The sequence below is a fragment of the Bos javanicus genome, chromosome 4, assembly GCF_032452875.1.
Source record: "Bos javanicus breed banteng chromosome 4, ARS-OSU_banteng_1.0, whole genome shotgun sequence".
NCBI classification, from domain to species: domain Eukaryota; kingdom Metazoa; phylum Chordata; class Mammalia; order Artiodactyla; family Bovidae; genus Bos; species Bos javanicus.
The window spans coordinates 117,656,021-117,679,072 of record NC_083871.1 but is presented as its reverse complement, the minus strand read 5'-3'; the positions used below and the strand labels follow the sequence as shown (position 1 = coordinate 117,679,072).

The 23,052-nt window shown below is 49.3% G+C and overlaps 1 long non-coding RNA gene across 1 annotated transcript; it reads left to right on the top strand.

The window, feature by feature from the left end:
- Positions 1-3,520: 3,520 nt before the first annotated feature.
- LOC133246687 (uncharacterized) lies at positions 3,521-22,939 on the top strand. The gene is made up of 2 exons (XR_009736109.1): positions 3,521-3,849; positions 22,700-22,939. It is a non-coding gene; the product is annotated as an uncharacterized LOC133246687 (long non-coding RNA).
- Positions 22,940-23,052: the final 113 nt, after the last annotated feature.

Here is a 23,052-nt window from a genome sequence, read left to right as displayed (position 1 = left end):
TCTGCTTATAATCACCTGCCTTAATTACGGAGGGCCTCTACCTGTGCCGGCGGCTGCCGCGTGTGCGATGCACCAGTTGAAAGCACAGGGAAAGGAGAGGTCTTACAGGCGGGAGGGGGAGTCCAGACGGGGCTGCAAGCGTCCGTCACCCGCCCGTCGTCCACCCACCGCGGCCGCCTGGAAGTGGGTGTAATTATTGTGCATTAGATTATAACCTGCAGGGATTTGTGGGCAGTTCAGAGAGAGGCACCCCAAATGACACCCCGTCTAATCAATTCTTTTGAGTTTCTGTTATTTCAAATTGGGCTCTGGTTCCAAATCTTGATATGACCCACGGGCAGGAATTACAACTCCGCACCCCTTCACGGCGGCCGAGCCCGATGTCAACACATAATTGCCTGCCTTTGGCCCATTATTTCCAACAGTCAGTCGAGGGCCCGTGGCTCTCCAGCCTGGACATGTTTTGATGATGTCAGGGCTGCCTGGGAGTTGATGACTTAATTTTCTCTGAAACTGCGACATCATCTGTCACTGCCCAAGACAATGAACATCACAGCGGTGGTGCAGTCACTTCTGATTTGGGGAAGACGGGTGAGGGTGGACACGTCCAGCTTGGTCTGGATCAGCGGAAGGGGAGGGGAGCTGTTTAGCATCCTGGTGAAAATTCTCCTGGTTGGAACGTGGCAAAAAAACCCCACAGTAACTTCCCCGGGAGGAGCAGGAGCCCTGCTGGCCTTCTCGTGCTTTAGGAAGACAATGTTGATCCTTTCACATCTATTTCTCTCCCTGAAACACACACGCTGGAGAGCTGGGTCACAAAGGCTTGGGACCACGGAGGATGAATCCTCATAGGACTGCGCTGCAGCCGCTGAATCAGGAGGAGAAATCCCAGCAGACAGCGAGGCCTCGACCAGGAGAACCGTGAGCCCCGCTCCCGTGGTGGTGACAGTGGGGCTGGCGTCCGGCAGGTGTGGGGACACACGCTTACACGATGTCACAGACACTTCTCGTCGTCTCTGGGCCCTCCTTGTCACAGCTTCATTCTCAGGTGGATGTGCTCCACAGGGCGGGAAAGCCGACCACTGGCAGAGCCAGTGGACTCCCACCAGGAGACACTTCGGAATCCCGCCAGGAGACAGTCCCTCTTCCTACGAGGAGCACGCCCAGACTGCAGGCAAGGCTCCGCTGGCCCTGGTGGGGTCGCTTGCTACCCGGAGCCAGTTAGACAATGGGAGGTTGGTGGCGCCAGTCTGAGTCGTGGGTAGAGGGCACCGTGATCGTGTTCTCCCAGGACCATCTTGAGTGGAAAAGCAGTGACACCTGTGTCCCTGAGGTCCCAGCTAGAGCAACAGCACAGAAGAAAACATAACGCATGCACTGCACAAAAACAAGAGCCAGAGGGGACGGTGACATTCCCCCAGGATGGGCAACAGCAGGAAGTGGTTCCACCTGCAGGCCTCCAAGGGGGTGGAGTGGTGTCCGAACTGCCCAGGATGGAGGCTGGCCCGGCCCAGCCCAGGCGCCAACAGTGCCGCCCGCTGACGGCAGCCCACAGCGACGCACAGGGGAAGCAGCCGATTACCATCCACTCACCCGCTGTTGGGTACGGTCAGCCTCCCAGAGTCTCTGTGGTGTGGGGAGCAGAGGGCGGAGGATGGACTGGGGTAGGTGGAGACAGTCCACAGAGCACCCCAAGAGAGGCAGTGCTGGGAGGACGAGCTGTTCCCCACAGCTGCAGAGAGGCCGTCTGCAAGGCTGCGGTCATCTCATCACACCGAGCTCCTCACTTGATCATCATCCCTATCTCATCTAATTAACAGGACGTGGATTGTGCCAAGATAACCCGACGAGTGTGAAAGACCCATGAAGACTGGGGAACTGCAAGAAAGGAGACGAGAGGGGCTTGCTCTGCAGCCCAGGGCAGTCCTAGTGGACAGAGAGTGGGAAATCCCGCATGAAGTCCAGGCATCGGGGGTTCCTGCAGTGTCAGCCGCTCAGCAGCTGTCTGAACGTGGTTGTGGGGGTGTTCAGTCTCCCCCGCCGGCTGTCCCTGCGGCCAGCACAGCATCTCCATGGCCTCGTGTCACTGGTGACTAGCTGCCGTGTGCTCCTCGGTGGACACTGCATGCTCCGGCCTTGGCCTGACCGTATGTGCCCTTCCCTCCCACACTAACTGATTGGCAGAACTGAGCAGACCAAAGGGCTGAACGGCAATCACATAAGAGCTTCCTGGAGGCGAGCAGCAGGCAGGAGGTTCCGGGTCCCTGGAGTAAAGCCTCCCCTCAGTTCCCCCCGCCCATCCCTCCCTCCTAGGGGCACACAGGGCCTTACTGCCTTAGCTGAGACAGACCTACATACACGGATGCACACTACGTGGGCCAAGCCTTTGACCTGTTTCCAGTTAACTTTCAATTTATCTGCTCCTTTCCTGGCACATTAGACCCCAAGAGAGGGCATGCTTCTGAGATGGCCCTGTACCCAGCCATTGTACAGTCAGATTTTTTAAATTAACACTGACTGAGCCCTTTGTACCAGGCTGTGGGCTAGGCATCTAGCATGAAGGTGAATGAAACACTGCTCTGCCTCCAGGTGGGGACCCAGACGGATAAAGAGCAACTGCAGCATCAGGGCACAGCTCTGCACAGGGGAGCTGTGCATGTGTGACTGTGGACACACATGTGAGCAGGTGCAAGCATGTGCACATGCGTGAACAGGTGCAAGCCTGCACACGTTTGTGAACATGTGTGAGCAAGCGCATGTGTGTGAACAGGTGTGAGCATTTGCACATGTGAACAGGTGAAAGCGTGTCTATGTGTGTGAATGGGTGTGAGTGTGTGCATGTGTGAATAGGTATAAGAGTGCACATATGTGAACAGGTGTGAGCGTGTGTACTGTGTGAAGAGGTGTGAGCATGTGAACATGTGTGAGTGTGCATGTCTGAACAGGTGTGAGCGTGTACACGTGTGTGAAGAGGCATGATCCTATACACGTTTGTGAGCGAGTGCACGTGTGTGTGAGCCAGAAGCCCACCCAAGGGGACTACGTCTGCGCTGAGCTCTCAAGGAAAACTAAGGCTTACACGCAAAGGAAGGGGTATCACAGGGACAAGCAGAACGGCTATGAAGACCTGACGAGCGAAAAGAAACGGCGCTCTGGTGGGAGTCACCCTGCTGCTGCTGCTAAGTCGCTTCAGTCGTCTCCGACTCTGTGCAGACGGCAGTCCACCAGGCTCCCCGTCCCTGGGATTCTCCAGGCAAGAACACTGGAGTGGGTTGCCATTTCCTTCTCTAATGCATGAAAGTGAAAATGAAGTCACTCAGTCGTGTCCGTAGCAACCCCAGGGACTGCAGCCCACCAAGCTCCTCTGTCCATGGGATTTTCCAGGCAAGAGTACTGGAGTGGGGTGCCATTGCCTTCTCCGGGGAGTCACCCGGAGCTCCGCAAATCTGGAGATTCACCTTGACACCGAGTGCAGCCCACTTACCCTGTGGACCTGGGACTTGCTTCATCAATACTGACCTGTAACCTGCCTTCACCCACCAAGCTCGCTTTAATTATCTTTACAAACACATGCCTGCCCTCCAAGCCTTAAGAAGTCCAAACAGGTGGATGTCTGACTCCGCCGTTTCTCAGCACCTTAGAATCAGCTGAGTGCACCAGGAATTCTGACTGGTTGAGACAGGTTGGGACCCCCATCCTCCCCTGACCCTCTCACTGGGCATGCGCGGTCCTGCCTCCTGACGTCACGGCCGGAAGTTCCGCCGGAAGGCCAGGGCGCCGCCATTTCCAAAGACCGCCTGCTAAGGACCTGGAGTTCGGGGTCGCGAGCAGAGAACGACGATTCGCTGGGTTCGTTCCTCTTTCCAGTCGCATTTCACGGCCCCTCAGCCTCCCGCCACCCTGTTTGTCCGTCCCGAAAACATCCCGGCCCCTGCCGTTCCCCAGGAGGCCTATTCTCTGGGCTTCCTTCCTCGGGCAAACCTCGGTTTCAAAAGGGGGCTCACAGTGTGTAGGGCAGAAGGGTTGGTCACCTCTGTGCTGTGCCGCCTGGGGACGCCCAGGTCCCTCCAGGTAGGGGGCCGGCCTGCCACGTGTAGACAGAGCTGCGAGTCCAGAAAGAGGGAAGCTGAGGCCCTGGTGAGGTAATGTTGTAGGGGAGGGCGACGCGCTGGGGTCCTGAAAGGAGGCGCGGGAGCAGGCGTGTATGCGTGTGTGTGTGGCGGGGGTGGGGTGGGGGGACGCTCACCTGGACACTCACGGGTGCGTGTGTGTGTGGGGAGACGCTCACCTGGACACTCACGTATGTGTGTGGTGGGGCGCTCGCCTGGATACTCACAGATGTGTGTGTGGGGGGAGGAACGCTCATCTGGACACTTACGTATGTGGGGGGCTTCGCTTGCCTGGACACTCTCGTGTGTGTGTGTGTACGCTCGCCTGGACACTCATAGGTGTGTGTGTAGCAGGAGGAACGCTCACCTGGACACTCACTGGTGTGTGTGTGTGTGCGTGGATGCTCGCCGGGACACTAATGGGTGTGGGTGTGGACACTCACTTGGACACTCACAGGTGTGTGTTGGGGGGAGGAACGCTCACCTGGATGCTCACTGGTGTGTGTGTGTGTGTGTGTATGCTTGCCGGGACGCTAATGGGTGTGGGTGTGGACGCTCGCCTGGACACTCACGGGTGTGGGTGTGGGTGTGGACACTCAACCTGGACATTCACGGGTATGTGTGTGTAGGGGAACGCTCGCTGGACACTCATGCGTGTGGGTGTGAACGCTTGCCTGGACATTCACGGATGTGTGTGTGCAGGGTGGGATGCTCGCCTGGACACTCAACGTGTGTGTGTGTGGGGGGCACTTGCCTTGACACACTCGTGTGTCTGTGTGTGTGTGTGTGTGTGTGTGTGTGTACGCTCTCCTGGACACTCACAGGTGTGGGGGGGGTGGCGCTCACCTGGACACACACGGCGGGTGGGGGGTGGTGCAGTGTGTGTGTGTGTGGATGCTGGCCTGGACACTCATGGGTGTGGGTGTAGGGGGAGACACTTGCCTGGACATTCACAGGTGTGTGTGTGGGGAGGGGGCACTCGCCTCAACACCCTCGTGTGTGTGTGTGTGTGTGGAGGGAGGGACGCTCACCTGGACCATCACGGGTGTGTGTGTGGGTGGGTGGATGCTCACCTGGACACTCAACAGGTTGTGTGTGTGTGTGTGTGTGTGTGTGGACGCTCACCTGGACACTCACGGGTGTGTGTGTGGGGTGATTGCTCACCTGGACACTCACGGGTGTTGGTGGGGGGATGCTTGCCTGAACACTCACTGGTGTGTGGGTGGGGGATGCTCACCTGGATACTCATGGGTGTGTGTGGGTGTGGACACTCGCCTGGACATTCACGGGTCTGTGTGTGTGTGTGTGTGTAGGGGGGACGCTCGCCTGCACACTCTCGTGTGTGGGGCACTCACCTCAACACTCACAGGTGTGTGTGTGGTGGGGACGCTTGCCTGGATACTCACAGGTGTGTGTGTGGAGGTGGATGCTTTCCTGGACACTCACAGGTGTGTGTTGGGGGGTGGACGCTTGCTTGGATACTCACGGGTGTGTGTGGGTGGGGTAAGCTCACCTGGACACTCATGGGTGTATGTGTGTGGGTGGACGCTTGCCTGGACACTCACAGGTGTGTGTATGTGGGTGGACACTCGCCTGGACACTCACAGGTGTGTGTGTGTAGGGGGGACGCTGGCGTGCTGGTGTGTGTGTGTTTGTGTGTGTGGTGGGGACACTCGTGTGCTGGCCTGGATGTGGCACGGTGGGAGGAGGAAAGGCCCAGGGGAAGTGAACTTCAGGGAAGCAGGAAGAGGGGTAGCGGTAAGGAGAGGGTGAAGGTGGGAGAGGAACCAGGAGCCACTCCTGCGGGAGCCCAGTACGGATTCCGCACTCGGGGAGGCCCTCCCTGCCCCTGTCCCCATCATCTGCCGGTCCCTCAGCTTCCTCTCGTGCTCACCTGCGTCTCTGTCCTCTGCAGCTTCCCCTGCACTTGCTAGAAGGAGGCTGGATTCCTTTTGCCACTTAGCAGGACTTCTCTGTTGAAACGAGGTGTTCCTTTGTTCGTTCTATCCTTGGCTGTGATCAGGCAGGGCTACCATCAAAATCATTTTGACCATTGGTGGGCACGTGACCCAAGTAGGCCAACAGGATGCTTGTCGTGCAGTTTGCAGCGGGAACACAGTGAGAACAGAGTGACCAAAACACAGTTGGTGTTGATGTGTACACTGCAGCATGGAGACCCTGGGAAGCCTATTCACCCGCTGTGCCCGGGGGCGTTCCTCCTTCCCACCTGGTTCTCTAGAATTGCTCTCAATTCTGCATCCTCTCTAGGTCCTTCCCTTAAGTGTCTTCCTGCCTAATGTGCCTGGTTTCACTGTTTTATTTTGTTGGCTTCGCTGTGAGGCTTGCAGGATTTTGTTCCCCGACCAGGCCTTGAACCCAGGCCACATCTGTGAAAGCCGGAGTCCTCACCATTAGATCTCTGGGGAACTCCCAGGGACCCACTGTTCATTGCTGAAGGGGCAACAGGAACCCTGACTGAGTCCTGACCAGTTTGGGAACACCTCCCCACCCCTTCCATCTCTTTCTCTTTGCTCCCCTTCACCTTGCATTTCTAACTGTAAACTTGTTCTGAAATGAAGAGAGTCCTTTGAGAGCAGGCCCAAGAGCTTGTTCTGGGTCATGTGGGGACCCCCTCCTCAAAGTAGGGGCTTGTCTCACTCCCCCAGCAGGAAGAGCTGCCCTGGAACAGACACTGGGCCATGCTTCAGGCCTGGGCGTGCAACTTTTATGAACCCTGACCCCAGGCCTTGGGATGCCCCAAGCCTCTACCTCTAGGGCAGGCACCCCCAGCACCTGCTGCCTGGCATCTTGATGTGCTTCCCATGGACAGAGCAGCCTTCTCATGCTTGCCCCATGCAAAGGTCACCAGCAGGAGCAGTGCTCCTGTTCTGCCACTGGCACCCGACCTGGGGCCCAGCAGAGCCCCACCCAGCACACCATTCTTGGGGAGCACATTGAAGGAGGAGGCCATTGCTGACAGTCTTTGGTTTTCACTTTCCCAGTGAAGATTAATTTCTCACGCTATTCTGTGAGACACACTGGAGTTCACTCTGAAGACCGAGGCTTCACTACCCTTGTTTTCAGATGCTGTTCCAGCATGGTTCTTGCTGTCCTTTGTCTTAAAAGTGTCTTGGTTTGGACGGTAAGTTACAGCCATTCCACTCAAAAGGGGCACAACACAGATGAGACGATGCCCTGCTGGAATTCCCTCATGGTTCCCAGTGCAAACGTGCTGTGTTAAATCTCATCTGTGTGCGTGAGTCCAGTGCTAACTTAACAGTTACCTCTAAAAATTTAACAGTGATAGCAGTTCTGTTGAGTTAGACATGTGAGAATGTCATTTCTAAAAAGTGCTGCCTGCCACCTGGACTTGAGCATTTACAGAAGCAAAGTCACCCTGCAGCATTTGTGTTGTGGTAGAAGGCTATGATTGTGATCGGGTGCCCCTGACCTTGTATGTTGAGAGTGGCAGTTTATCTCATTTCTCCCCACATCTACAAGCAGGGCAGGAACGGGATGAATATTGTAGTTGTTTTTAAAGAGAACTAGGGATACACTGAAGACTGTCCTCTACCGAAGGGCAAAGGGAACAGTCAACAGAGTGAAAATACAGCCTGCTGAATGGGAGAAAATATCTGTGCATCATATGTCTGTTAAGGGGTCACTTTCCGAAACATGAAGTCCTACAGCTGAACACTAGAGAAACTGACAGCCTGATTTTAAAAAGGAGAAGACTTGAGTAGACATTTCTCCAAAGAAGACATGAAAAAGGCCAACTGGTAATATGGAAAAGGGCAGGATGTCACTAGGCATCAGAGAAGTGCAAATCAAAGCCATAATGAGATACCACCTCGTACCTGTCAGGATACCTGTTATCAAAAAAGTAAAAAGTGTCAGCAAGGATGTGGAGAAATTGAAACCATTAGACACTGTTGGTGGGAATGTAAAATGGTGCCACTACTGTGAAAAACAGTATGGAGATTCCCCAAGAAGTTAAAAATGAAACTTCCATATGATGCAGCAGTTCCACTTCTAGGTATTCATCCAAAAGAATCAAAACTAGGCTATCAACAGACACTTGTACATTTGTGTTCGTGGAGGCACCATTCCCAAGTGGAAGCACCCAAATATCATAGGGAAGTTCTGCATCAGTGCAAACCAGTGAGTGAACATACTGCTGATCCAGGGGAATTCCCCATTGGTGCAGACCAGTGAGTGATCATGCTGCTGAGCCAGCGGAGTTCCCACATAGCGCAAACCAGCGAGTGAACACACTGCTGACCCAGGGCTCTTCTCCAGAGGGCACACTGAACACACTGACTTGCTAGGTAGATATCACTTGATAACAAAGATTTCTGATCATGCCTGTCCTAAGGGAAACATCGGCTAAACTCTGTGGATAAAAAACACTGTTCATGTTCATCAGTACCTGCTGTTCAAACACCAGGTAGTCATAGCAGGTCTGTAAAAGCTGCAGCCTTGGAACTTCTACAGTGTTAGTGATCATCTTTTGCTTCTTGGTGGAAGCACTTCATACCTTGAAAGTATATTCTGGCCTTTCTCACTAATCAAGGATTGAAGAAAGGATCAATGATGGTTGGCTGGGTTGGTGGATGTCCCCAGCATCTGCACCCTTTTCACACAGCTGGGGCCTGTCTCTGGACCAGGAGTTACCTGCCGCCTCCACAGAGATGGCTGAGGCCACATCTTCCCTTCACCAGGAAGACCCTGTGCCACAGTGGTGGAACCAGGCTGAGAACCTAGTTGTCAGGCCCCCTTTATTTCCTACATTGTATTGTTTTGAGATGATCGCTGATGCAGTGAATCAGAAGAAGTCCTGAATTAAAAATCACTTATGGGTATCTTTGAGAAGATTTAGGGTAAGGCTAAAAAAAGCAGTAAAGCACAGTTCTGGATATATTTTCTAAGAAGTCATCAAGGGATGTCTCTTTAACCTGACAAAAATAGGTTCATCTCAACCACAGAACCAGTATAAAATTGGTTATTATTTTAGGTTCTATAACTGAAAAATCCAAGACAAGAATCCAAGCCCCAAACCAAAAAAGTTAATGAGAAATAAGCTTAAAGAATTGACAAAATTCATGCAAGGGGTGTTTTTAAATACTCCTGAGGGATACAAAAGACAGTTCAGCAGACTGAAAGTTGTGCCATGGTCTTGGGTAGGAAGACCCAATGTCTGTGTGCATCCAGCCCAGATCTCCCTCTCAGGACTAAGGCACTTACTTGCTGAGCTTCTAGGAGTATTGTCCTCAGAAGCTGCCCTTGGCCTCACCCGAGAGTAGCTCTCTCCCTGAGGACAGCTGTCCTTGCCAATGAGTGGCTGATCTCGGGTATAAGGGCTGAGCCCCGCTTGCCTCATTCGAGCGTGTCTCTGAAGGGCTATCCCAGCTTCAGAGCTCGCCGTGGGATGGCTGAGCTCTCTGCAGCAGTTCAGCTCTCTGCACAGTCTGTTCTGTATGTTGATCTGAGAGGAGTCCATCACTCTCTCAAAGATGCTGATCCAAAGAACAGTTCAGTCGCTCAGTTGTGTCTGACTCTCCACAACCCCATGAACCGCAGCATGCCAGGCCTCCCTGTCCATCACCAACTCCCAGATTTCACCCAAACTCATGTCCATCGAATTGGTGATGCCATCCAGCCACCTCATCCTCTGTCGTCCCCTTCTCCTGCCCCCAATCCCTCCCAGCATCAGGATCTTTTCCAATGAGTCAGCTCTTCGCATGAAGTGGCCAAAGTATTGGAGTTTGAACTTCAACATCAGTCCTTCCAATGAACACCCAGGACTGATATCCTTTAGGATGGACTGGTTGGATCTCCTTGCAGTCCAAGGGACTCAAGAGTCTCCTCCAACACCACAGTTCAAAAGCATCAATTCTTTGGCACTCAGCTTTCTTCACAGTCCAACTCTCACACCCATACATGACCACTGGAAAAACCATAGCCTTGACTAGATGGACCTTTGTTGGCAAAGTAATATCTCTGCTTTTGAAAATGCTATCTAGGTTGGTCATAACTTTTCTTCGAAGGAGTAAGCGTGTTTTAATTTCATGGCTGCAGTCACTATCTGCAGTGATTTTGGAGACCCCCAAAATAAAGTCTGACACTGTTTCCATTGTTTCCCCACCTATTTGCCATGAAGTGATGGGACCAGATGCCATGATCTTAGTTTTCTGAATGTTGAGCTTTAAGCCAACTTTTTCACTCTCCTCTTTCATTTTCATCAAGAGGCTTTTTAGTTCCTCTTCACTTTCTGCCATAAGGGTGGTGTCATCTGCATATCTGAGGTTATTGATATTTCTCCCTGCAAACTTGATTCCAGCTTGTGCTTCTTCCAGCCCAGTGTTTCTCATAACGTACTCTGCATATAAGTTAAATAAGCAGGGTGACAATATGCAGCCTTGGCATACTCCTTTTCCTATTTGGAACCAGTCTGTTGCTCCATGTCCAGTTCTAACTGTTGCTTCCTGACCTGCATATAGGTTTCTCAAGAGGCAGGTCAGGTGGTATGGTATTCCCATCTCTTTCAGAATTTCCCACAGTTTATGGTGATCCATACAGTCAAAGGCTTTGGCATGGTCAATAAAGCAGAAATAGATGTTTTTCTGGAACTCTCTTGCTTTCTCCATGATCCAGAAGATGTTGGCAATTTGATCTCTGGTTCCTCTGCCCTTTCTAAAACCGGCTTGAACATCTGGAAGTTCACGGTTCACGTATTGCTGAAGCCTGTCTTGGAGAATTTTAAGCATTACTAGCGTGTGAGATGAGTGCAGTTGTGCGGTAGTTTGAGCATTCTTTGGCATTGCCTGCCTTTGGGATTGGAAAGAAAACTGACCTTTTCCAGTCCTGTGGCCACTGCTGTTTCCCAAATTTGCTGGCATATTGAGTGCAGCATTTTCACAGCATCGTCTTTCAGGATTTGAAATAGCTCAACTGGAATTCCATCACCTCCACTACCCTAAAGTTTTTTCCCATTCAGATCTTCATCTCAGAATGTTCCCTGGGGAAACTGGATTACACAGTGTCATCCGATTTTATGTAATTTCTCCCTAACAATTTATAAAGTAATCACAGTAATCATAATTTTGAGATTAATGAAAGATGGTTGCAAGAAGTGTCCTATACCAAACTTAAAGCCTTTTATGGTTAAATTAGACCAATGGAATTGATCAATAGAACATAAGGGAAAATTCAGACTAGACCCACATTCATTCATATAGAAACGGTGTAAAAAAAAAAAAATGCCATCTCAAATTAGCGGGGAGAGTAGATTGTTCAATAAATGGTGTGTTATATGTGTTAGCTTTCTGTTGCTGCAGAGCAGCTCATCCCCCAAGTTTGTGTCTTAAAACACCACGGTACATGGGCAGTAAGTATCTCGCATGAATTCTTGGGTCAAGAATTCGCTGGTGACTCAGCTGAGTGGTTCTGGCTTAATGTCTCCTCTGAGGCTCAGTGCAGCTCTTGGCTAGGGCTTCAACTGAAGGCTGGGGCTGGGGCATCTGTTTCCATGGTGCTTGTCCACACGTGTGTGTGTTGAATGCTGGCCATCAACCGGAGACCTCAGTTCCTCCCCATGTGACTTCTCCACGGGGCTGCTTGAGTGTCCTCACAGCCTGGCATCTTGTGCCCCCAGAGCAATATCCAAGAGAGAGCTATGCAGAAGCTGCAGTCTCCTCCATGACCTGGTCTCAGAGGCCATAAACCTTCACTTCTGCCACATTCTCTTACTTAAAAGTGAGTCTTTAAGTCTGACCTTCACTCAAGGTGAAAGAAATTAGCCTCACCCTTTGAAGGGAGGAGGGTCAAAGAATTTAAAACAACCACAGTGGCTGCAACGGCGCACATACCGTGGCCGAGAGGAGCTACCCACCCCCTCGAAGCCAGGGGCGGCGGTCCGGAGGGGCTACTCCACGCCTGAGGCCAGGGGCGGCGGCCAGGAGGAGCTACCCCGCATCCAAGGAGCAGTGGCTGCGTGGGCTCAGGAGGGCCTAGAGGATCTATTCCACATTCAAGGTCAGGAGGGGTGGTGGTGAGGAGATACCCCTCATCCAAGGTAAGGAGCAGCAGCTGCGCTTTGCTGGAGCAGCCGTGAAGAGATACCCCACGTCCAAGGTAAGGGAAACCCAAGTAAGACTGTAGGTGTTGCAAGAGGGCATGAGAGGGCAGACACACTGAAACCATAATCACAGAAAACTAGTCAATCTAATCACACTAGGACCACAGCCTTGTCTAACTCAATGAAACTAAGCCGTGCCCGTGGGGCCACCCAAGATGGGCGGGTCATGGTGGAGAGATCTAACAGAATGTGGTCCACTAGAGAAGGGAATGGCAAACCACTTCAGTATTCTTGCCTTGAGAACCCCATGAACAGTATGAAAAGGCAAAATGATAGAATATTGAAAGAGGAACTCCCCAGGTCAGTAGGTGCCCGATACGCTACTGGAGATCAGTGGAGAAATAACTCCAGAAAGAATGAAGGGATGGAGCCAAAGCAAAAACAATACCCAGTTGTGGATATGACTGGTTTTAGAAGCAAGGTCCAATGCTGTAAAGAGCAATATTGCATAGGAACCTGGAATGTCAGGTCCATGAATCAAGACAAATTGGAAGTGGTCAAACAGGAGATGGCAAGAGTGAATGTCAACCTTCTAGGAATTAGTGAACTAAAATGGACTGGAATGGGTGAATTTAACTCAGATGACCATTATATCTACTACTGGGGGCAGGAATCCCTTAGAAGAAATGGAGTAGTCATCATGGTCAACAAAAGAGTCTGAAATGCAGTACTTGGATGCAATCTCAAAAACAACAGAATGATCTCTGTTCATTTCCAAGACAAACCATTCAATATTACAGTAATCCAAGTCTATGCCCCAACCAATAATGCTGAAGAAGCTGAAGTTGAACAGTTCTATGAAGACCTACAAGACCTTTTAGAACTAACACCCAAAAAAGATGTCCTTTTCATTATAGGGGACTGGAATGCAAAAGTAGGAAGTCAAGAAACAGCTGGAGTAACAGGCAAATTTGACCTTGGAATATGGAATGAAGCAGGGCAAAGACTAATAGAGTTTGGCCAAGAAAATGCAGTGGTCATAGCAAACACCCTCTTCCAACAACACAAGAGAAGACTCTACACATAGACATCACCAGATGGTCAACACTGAAATCAGATTGATTATATTCTTTGCAGCCAAAGATGGAGAAGCTCTATACAGTCAACAAAAACAAGACCAGGAGCTGACTGTGGCTCAGATCATGAACTCATTGCCAAATTCAGACTTAAATTGAAGAAAGTAGGGAAAACCACTAGACCATTCAGCTATGACCTAAATCAAATCCCTTATGATTATACAGTGGAAGTGAGAAATAGATTTAAGGGACTAGATCTGATAGATAGAGTGCCTGATGAACTATGGAATGAGGTTCATGACATTGTACAGGAGACAGGGATCAAGACCATCCCCATGGAAAAGAAATGCAAAAAAGCAAAATGTCTGGCTGAGGAGGCCTTACAAATAGTTGTGAAGAGAAGCGAAAAGCAAAGGAGAAAAGAAAAGATAATAAGCATCTGAATGCAGAGTTCCAAAGAATAGCAAGAAGAGATAAGAAAGCCTTCCTCAGTGATCAATGCAAAGAAATAGAGGAAAACAACAGAATGGGAAAGACTAGAGATCTCTTCAAGAAAACTAGAGATACCAAGGGAACATTTCATGCAAAGATGGGCTCGATAAAGGACAGAAATGGTACAGACCTAACAGAAGCAGAAGATATTAAGAAGAGGTGGCAGGAATACACAGAAGAACTGTACAAAAAAGATCTTCACGACTAAGATAATCACGATGGTGTGATCACTGACCTAGAGCCAGACATCCTGGAATGTGAAGTCAAGTGGGCCTTAGAAAACATCACTACGAACAAAGCTAGTGGAGGTGATGGAATTCCAGTTGAGCTATTTCAAATCCTGAAAGATGATGCTGTTAAAGTGCTGCACTCAATATGCCAGCAAATTTGGAAAACTCAGCAGTGGCCACAGGACTGGAAAAGGTTAGTTTTCTTTCCAATCCCAAAGGCAGGCAATGCCAAAGAATGCTCAAACTACCGCACAATTGCACTCATCTCACACGCTAGTAAAGTAATGCTTAAAATTCTCCAAGACAGGCTTCAACAATACGTGAACCGTGAGCTTCCAGATGTTCAAGCTGGTTTTAGAAAAGGCAGAGGAACCAGAGATCAAATTGCCAACATCTTCTGGATCATGGAAAAAGCAAGAGAGTTCCCAGAAAAACATCTATTTCTGCTTTATTGACCATGCCAAAGCCTTTGACTGTATGGATCACCATAAACTGTGGGAAATTCTGAAAGAGATGGGAATACCAGACCACCTGACCTGCCTCTTGAGAACCTATATGCAGGTCAGGAAACAACAGTTAGAACTGGACATGGAGCAACAGACTGGTTCCAAATAGGAAAAGGAGTATGCCAAGGCTGTATATTGTCACTCTGCTTATTTAACTTATATGCAGAGTACGTTATGAGAAACACTGGGCTGGAAGAAGCACAAGCTGGAATCAAGTTTGCAGGGAGAAATATCAATAACCTCAGATATGCAGATGACACCACCCTTATGGCAGAAAGTGAAGAGGAACTAAAAAGCCTCTTGATGAAAGTGAAAGAGGAGAGTGAAAAAGTTGGCTTAAAGCTCAACATTCAGAAAATGAAGATCATGGCATCTGGTCCCATCACTTCATGGGGAATAGATGGGGAAACAGTGGAAACAGTGTCAGATTTTATTTTTCTGGGCTCCAAAATCACTGCAGATGGTGAGTGCAGCCGTGAAATTAAAAGACGCTTACTCCTTGGAAAGTTATGACCAACCTAGACAGCATATTAAAAAGCAGAGACAATACTTTGTCAACAAAGATCCATCTAGTCAAAGCTATGGTTTTTCCAGTGGTCATGTATGGATGTGAGAGTTGGACTGTGAAGAAGGCTGAGCACTGAAGAATTGATGCTTTTGAACTGTGGTGTTGGATAAGACTCCTGAGAGTCCCTTGGACTGCAAGGAGATCCAACCAGTCCATTCTGAAGATCAGCCCTGGGATTTCTTTGGAAGGAGTGATGCTAAAGCTGAAACTCCAGTACTTTGGCCACCTCATGCGAAGAGTTGACTCATTGGAGAAGACTCTGATGCTGGGAGGGATTGAGGGCAGGAGGAGAAGGGGACAACAGAGGATGAGATGGCTGGATGGCATCACTGACTCGATGGAGTTGGTGAGGGACAGGGAGGCCTGGCGATTCATGGGGTCACAAAGAGTCGGACATGACTGAGCGACTGAACTGAACTGACAGTGGGAAAATGGATCAACAGCTGTTGAACAATTGACACCAGGATAAATTCCAAATGGATTAGAAACCTAGAGGCAAGAATGATAGAACCCCTAAGTACCAGGAGAATCAGCGGGAGAGTTCTTTCCTGGTCTGAAGCTGCAAGGCCTAAGAACATAAAACATAGCCATGAAATTAATCTGACCGCTTATGGTGCTTTTGCCATACAGAAATTTGTGTGTTTGTATACCGTCAAAATATCGGTGGGAAGAACACTTGGCTAATAACATCTCAGAAAAGGGGTTGATTTTCATAGTATATGAAGAGTGTCCACAAGTTGCTGTAAAGACTCATGTCTCTACAGGAAAGAGAAAATGAGGAAATAAAGAAGGCTCATAAAATTGGAAAACATGCTCAACTTAAGACAGCAAATGCAAATAGAACTATTTTCTGATTCCATTTTTTACCCTCTGATATTGGCACAGATTTGAATGTCTGATAACATTGGTTAAAGTAGGGAAAGAGGTGCCTGCTTGCCATCTGTAAATAGATACAGCTGTGGAGGTCAAGCTAGTAATGCTTATTAAAACTCATACTCCTTGACCAAATAATTCTCCTAGGAATTGTAGATAATTTATTGTATAAATGGGCTTCCCTGGTGGCACAGGCAGTAGAGAATCTGCCTGCAATGTGGGAGACCTGGGTTCGATCTCTGGGTCAGGAAGATCCCCTGGAGAAGGAAATGGCAACCCACTCCAGTATTCTTGCTTGGAGAATTCCATGGACTATACAGTCCATGGGGTAACAAAGAGTTGGACATGACTGAGTGACTTGCACTATTGTATAAATATCTACCAGTAGAATGAATGACATGTAGTACAGAGCCTCTGCCCCCCGCCCCGCCCCAGTGCATGCGTGCATGCATGTGCTGTCACACACACACACACACACAAAGATGGAATTCCTCTCATGCTGATATGGAAAGAACACCACAATATATTAAAAAGGGGAGAAAGGTAGATGTCAGTATAAATTGACCATTTTTGTTTTGTATGTGTAAAGGATATTATTACCTGCTAAGAGTGTGAAACTCTAGGTATGGGTTCACTTACCAAGTCCGCCTGATTATATTGAGACGTATCCCTGTCCACTTCTCATGTGTAAATCACCATTCATATTCTGTGTTGCCTCTATTTCTGGCAAGTAGATTGTCATAAGAATTGTTTAAGAGGCATTACCCTTCCCACTTGAGGCCCACAAAACTCACTTCAGGACAAAGGTTTAATAAAGAAATGTGTTTATATCTGTATCACTAGTGTTCAGACTTTGCTACAGTGCCAGATGCAGCAGTGGGCTCCATAGAAGCCAGCTAGGTGGTATTTTAAAAAAGCATATGCTCCTGAACAGAGGAAAGGGCAGAAAACGAAAAAACAGTGATGCAGGTGGCTCCTGAATTGTGCTTGGGGAGATTGCATGAGCCATCGGACAAAGAACAAAAGCCCCAGCAGGTGCTGTCTGCCCAAGCCTGGGCTCCTGGAACCTGGACAGATGTGTGCAAACTTCACAGATGCTGGAATGGGAGCCATGCTTCTCTCCCTCGTTTTCCTGGCAGGGCTAATATTCAGCCTCATGTCATCATTGGACCCAGATAAAACATCTGTCGTCTGAACCCTGAGAATGGTGGCCCAGGCTCAGAACTGTCCTGAAAGTTGGGAAGAGGCATTTGCTCTGGAGCGTGCCACTGGAGACTGATGTTGGTTAGTCCTGAAAAGCTGGCCTGGGGGCTTTCTCTCCCCTGTGCTGTGATGGAGCACAGGTTGACTCAGACAAAGGCTGAGACTCAGTAGAGGCCAGCAGAGGATGAGGGGCGTCCCTGGTGCCACAGCTGGAGCTCTCTGGGGACAGATTCTGCGATGGGGGCGAACGTGCAGGGCAGTCCCTGGGATGTGCCCTTGGGTGCATCCTTGCAGGGGAGCAAGGGAAGCAGGGCTGGGCAGAGGGACAAGGGGACCTAAAGGCGGTCCCCACAGAGGTTCAGCAAAAAAAACAAAAAAACTGCCTTGCCCTGGAGTCGGTAGCGTTTCCGCAGAGCGCACACTCATGAAGTTGGAGAATTGCCAGTGAAGTCTGTTGAGCTGAGCTACCGGAGCAGGTCCTGAGGCATGTGCGTCTCCTTGCCCTCACTGTGATGGAGGATGGCACCTTTCCTTAAGAGAAAGGGAGCTAGCCTGTGTCAGTTTTGCCAGCACCAGGAGGATGCCCCTCTGGAATTTTAATTGCTCCCTCAGGAGTGAGCAGCAGCTCCCAGAAATGTCACTGAGTCCTAAATGGCCACAGGAATAACTAATATTGTCAATTTCCCTTCCAGTCATGAGAGAAGCCCTTTATTCTTTAGGAGAAAGCAAAAATAGACTGGTTTCACAGACTAAGCCCAGAGAGAATGCACACCGAAGACTGAATAATTATAAATGCAGTTGTCAGTCCCTCACTAAACGTGGCACTGGATTAAGAATTTGTACCGTGAATCCAGAGCTCTGGTTACTGTGGTAGTATAAACACCAGCAGACTAGACAGGGCGATACTCGCATTGAATTGGGCATCAGGTCGTGCATGATTAGAGGACGAGGCGGTCAGTGTGAAATCTCACAGCTACAAACAAGCAGAACCTTCTAGATTGAGTCTCTGTATGCACGCAGAAATAAGGTGATCACTCCATGAAAAGGTCACAAGGATAACCCGAGGTACCAGGTGCTGCCCACCTGCCCCTCCCCCACGCTGGTTTTGCAGGGTGCAGCTTCCTGGGTGTGGAGGTGTGCCCCTGCTCTTTCAGCCTGATGTCCAGGTGCTCACCTTCCTCCACGTCTAGCCGCTGCTTGGATCAGTGGCTCCTCTGGCTCCAGAGCTATTTCCCAGCTTCCTCTGCGTCTCCGCGGTCACAGAGCAGCAGCCCAGCCCAGATCTCCCATGCTCACCGCCCCATTTCCTTTCTGCAGGGTGGAGCCAGCGCCCACCAGGCCTGCCTCATAATTCTGAAATGAGAGCCTGCAGGGGAACTGTAACGTATTTTGCAACTGTAAAGCAATGTTAATGTCGTGTCCTCGTCTTATAAATCAGTTCTTCGCAAATTCCAGCTGGGGACTTCGAACCTAGGCAGCGAACTCGTTTGTAGGGAATTGGAGGAAACCCATCTGGATGGTGCAACTCACATACTGTGACCAGAGAACAGCATGTGATGCGAGACGGTGGCCCAGGTCAGTAGCCATGCCCTCGGGTCTAATGAAGGAGTTGTTCAGTGCTGACAGCCTCAGAACCTGCAGGAGCCGCAGCCAAACCCATGCTCGTTGCCTCAAGGGAAAAATGTGTTTGTGCTGAAAGCAGACAGCGCCCCTGAGTCTTCCATGCTTGACTCCAGAGGCCTGATTCCACAGGCATTGGGCATGAACAGGTTGTCTTTGCCAGAACTTTAGCACGAAACTGTCCCACCCCAAGACTGGAAAAATTTTTCCATGATGGGGATGGGATTGGGGGAGACTACAAATGTATGGGGTAGAAATGGAAGGAATTTACCTGTCAGGTTCCTGCTAAACCCCACGAGTGGGGACACACAGCAGGCCTGTTAGTGGTCAGTGATGCGTTCGTCTGGCTACATGCAAGAACTTCCTGGGAGCAGCTTTATAAGAGTGAGTATACAAGCTGTTGGACATACGGACATGATGGCATGTCCATATGCAAAAATAAGCTCAATGGTACCTCATATGATATAAAAAAAAAACAACTAAAAATAGATCAAAAACCTAAATATAAGAACTGAAATTATGAAAATCAGAATAAAACAGTTTTATCTTTATGACCTTAAATTTCTCGATGGATTCTTAGGTATGACACAGAAGACCAAAAGATGGAAGCAAAAATAGATAAATTGGACTTCATTAACATTAAAAGCTTTTGTGTAGCAAATGACGTTATCAAGGAAGTGAAAAGACAACCAGCAGATTGGGAGGAAATACTTGCAGATCATATGTCTGAAAAGGGTCAAGTGTATAGAATTTATAAACAACTGTTACATCTCACAATAAAAAGACAACCCTATTAAGTTGGCAAAGGAGTTGAACAGACATTTTTCCAAAGAAGATGTGCAGGTGGCCAGTAAGCACGTGGAAGGATGCCCCACGCCCCGAGGCATTAGAGAAACATTAGTCAAAACCACAGTGGGTGTGAGGTTCCACTGGGTTGGCAAGAATAACAAGAAACAAAACAGAAAGTACTGGTAAGGATATGGAGAAACAGGAGCCCTTCCATGTGGCTACTGAGACTGTAAACCAGTCCATCCTTATAGAAACGGTTTAGCTGTTTCTCAGGAAGTTAAACAAGATTACCATATGATTCAGCACTTTCACTGCCATGTATATACTCCAAAGAACTGGAAATGGGGACTCAGACAAACACCTGTTACTGGATGTTCAAAGCAACGCTATTCCCAGTGCCCAAAAGATGGAAACAACCCAAGTGGCCATTAGCAGACAAATGGGTGAACAAATTATGGTGTCCACAGACGTTGGAATATTATTCAGCCACACAAAGAATGAAGTATGGATACGTGGTCCAACGGGGATGAACCTCAAAAACCTTATGCTGAAAGTGAAAGAAGCTAGGCAAAAGAGTCAAAGTCATATACTGTGTACTTCCGTTTGTAAGGAATGTGCAGAACAGGTAAATCCAGAGAAGCCGAAAGCAGGTTGGTTGCTGTGGGGAGGGAAAATGGCAGTTCACCACTTGATGAGTACAGGGTTTTATTTTGGGGAGATGAAATGTTTTGAAATTCTATGAGGGTGATTCTTACACTCGGTGTTGCTAAGTTGTTTGCTTTAGCTAATTTTGTGTTATGTGAGTTTCACCTCAATAAAAACAAGTTCACTCTCAAGACCAGTTGAACTCAGAGGAACAGGGTCAGGCATCAGTATTTTTATTTTTTTAAGTTCTCCAGGCAGCAAGAACTTGTAGTTGTGGTTGAGACCTGCAGATCTAGATGGAAACAAATGTTGCTGTCCATGTTCCAGGGATGTCACCGGAGGGGGAAGGGCTGCTGCACCCCCAGGGCACGCTGTCTCACTGATCACCACAGGGACCCTGGCTGCGGCCACCCTGGCAGGCTCCTTCCCCTTCTTACGGCGCTGGCTAAGATTCTAGAGTTGCACTGTAGCTTGGCAGTCGAAGGGCGCCACCCACCTAGAGGAAAAAGGAATTGAACTGTAATGAAAGTGATAATTTGAGCAAGCTCAAGTTTGTGGGTTGACCTTAAGTGCTGTATGTTTTTGTACGTTTTATTTCTACACATGTTTCCTTACACTGTAAGGTTCTGCAGGGTGTTGCTGAGGGGAATGGAAGTCAGCTGCCATTCAGTTAACACGTGTATTGAGCGTCTACTGAATGCTGGACAGACACTGTTCCAAACACGAGTTAAAACAGCTCGCAGATGATCACCTTTTTACACTCTAGTGGGCACGCGCCTGGGACCTTTGTCCGTATTCTGATTGCCTGCAGCCCATGTGACCACTCTGTGTTTAGTTGAAGGAGTCTCTGTCCTACCTTCGGTTTCCCTCTGGTAGATGAGATAACCTCAAGGTTACTGTTTAATTGCCCTGTCAGCCTTTAACCAGCTTGTGACACTTTTGTGTAATAATCTCTAAAACAGCCCTCCAGAGTAAGGTTGGCAAACTTTTGCTAAAGAGCCAGATTAGTAAATATTAAAGCCTTCATGGATAGAGAGGCAAAACTGAGGGTATTGGGGTGGTGCTTAGAGGATCCTGTAAAATGTGAACATTTACAAATGTAAAAGCCATTGTTGGCTCATAGCCCTGTGCCAAGCAATGGGCTCTGGAGGGTCTTCTTGCCAGAAAGTGGATGTGGCAGCTTAAATAACAGCCTCCAGCCCTACTCTAACCTTTGTCTTAGAACAAGTTTGGGGTCCTTGTAGCGGGCCTGGCTGCCACAGGAAAGCAGTTAATAATTCCTTGTTGGGAAGGGTGGGGGCCTGCACATGTTACCAGCATCCCTGGACTCTGCCCACTAGATGTCAGTAGAGCACCCCTTCCCCCCACCAGCCCCCATTTTTAACAACAACCGAGACCTGTCTCCAGGCACCCCACAAATTCCCTAGGGCAGAATTCCCTGATGGAGTCTTAAGAGATTCAAAGTGCAGGCTTCTGTAGGTTTTTTCCAGAAAGTATTACTCAGTATTTCTTAAAACTTATTTGGCTCTAGATAAGGAGCACGTATGTTCACATAGTAGCTATTAACATCCCTTGGAATTAGCGTTGTATGAAACACCTTGAAAAGGGCTTCTTGGGCTTTCCTGGTGGTGCAGTTGGTAAAGAGTCTGTTTGCAATGCAGGAGACCCAGGTTCGATCCCTGGGTTGGGACGATCCCCTGGAGAAGGAAATGGCAACCCACTCCAGTATCCTTGCCTGGAGAATCCCATGGACAGAGGAGCCTGGTGGGCTACAGTCCTTGGGGTCGCAAGAGTCGGACATGACTGAACAACTAAACCTACCTACCTATCCCCATCCATAAGGGTTATGGCGGAGGGCCATATGGCTGGTGCACAATACTGCCAAGTGTTACTTGGAGAGAAGGCAGCAGAGGACTTTCCTGAAGCAGGTGCAGTGAGGGGCATGGCTCATCTCCCCAAGCTTGCTTCCCTTCAGACCTGGGAATTCTCTACTCCTGCGGGTGAGTGTGAAAGAGTAGGTGTGTCCGGAGACTGGGCACGTTGATATTGGGACGGTTTTCATTCTCTTCCTGAGGTGGAAGACTGTAGGAAGAAATCCTGTCTGTGTCCTCCTGGGACCCCCATCCCCCACGCAGCACCCAGATGCTCTCCCCTAACTGCAAACCCCTTGGGAACACTTTTCTTTTCCTTTTTCTACTTCTGAGGCTTCAGCTGGTGTCTTAGAGGCCATATTTCACTGTAGAAAAATGTGGGGTGATTCCCCTTCCCATCCCAAACGCCAAGAACAGCCTCGAATCTGCTAAGCGGAACACGGCTGGAGGTGTTTGTTAGCAGCATCTTATCCCGGTGAAAGCCTGCACATGGACTCACATGCCCGCGTGTCTCAGCTGGACTTCATGTGAAGTGTCAGAACCTGCTTTTCTGCTGTAGATCTTGGGCCCAGGCAGTAAGAGTTGTGGGGTTGACAAGTTGTTTTACTCCATACAAATGTACTATTTCTGCCCTATACAGGGCATCAGAGAAACCAGATGTATCCCCTTGAATATTTATGGTCGCACAGCTTCTTCCATGAATAATTCATCCCGCACAGCACTGTCTACCCATCAGCAAGGCTGCCCAGGCGAGGAGCAGGAACAGAAAGGCTCACTCCTCCCCTCCCTGGAAGTCCCAGCGCCCGAAGCAGACAGATGGGGAGCCACACGCCTTGCTTGGATCACCCTGTGACAGATAATAAAACACACTTTGTTGGAATTTTCTACAACAAGCCTTTATTACTTTAATAAATCACGGGGGGCAATCATCAGGAAAAGAGCTGTGCTTTTCCAGCCAGACTTCTAAGAGGAACATTTGGCTTCTTTTGTTAT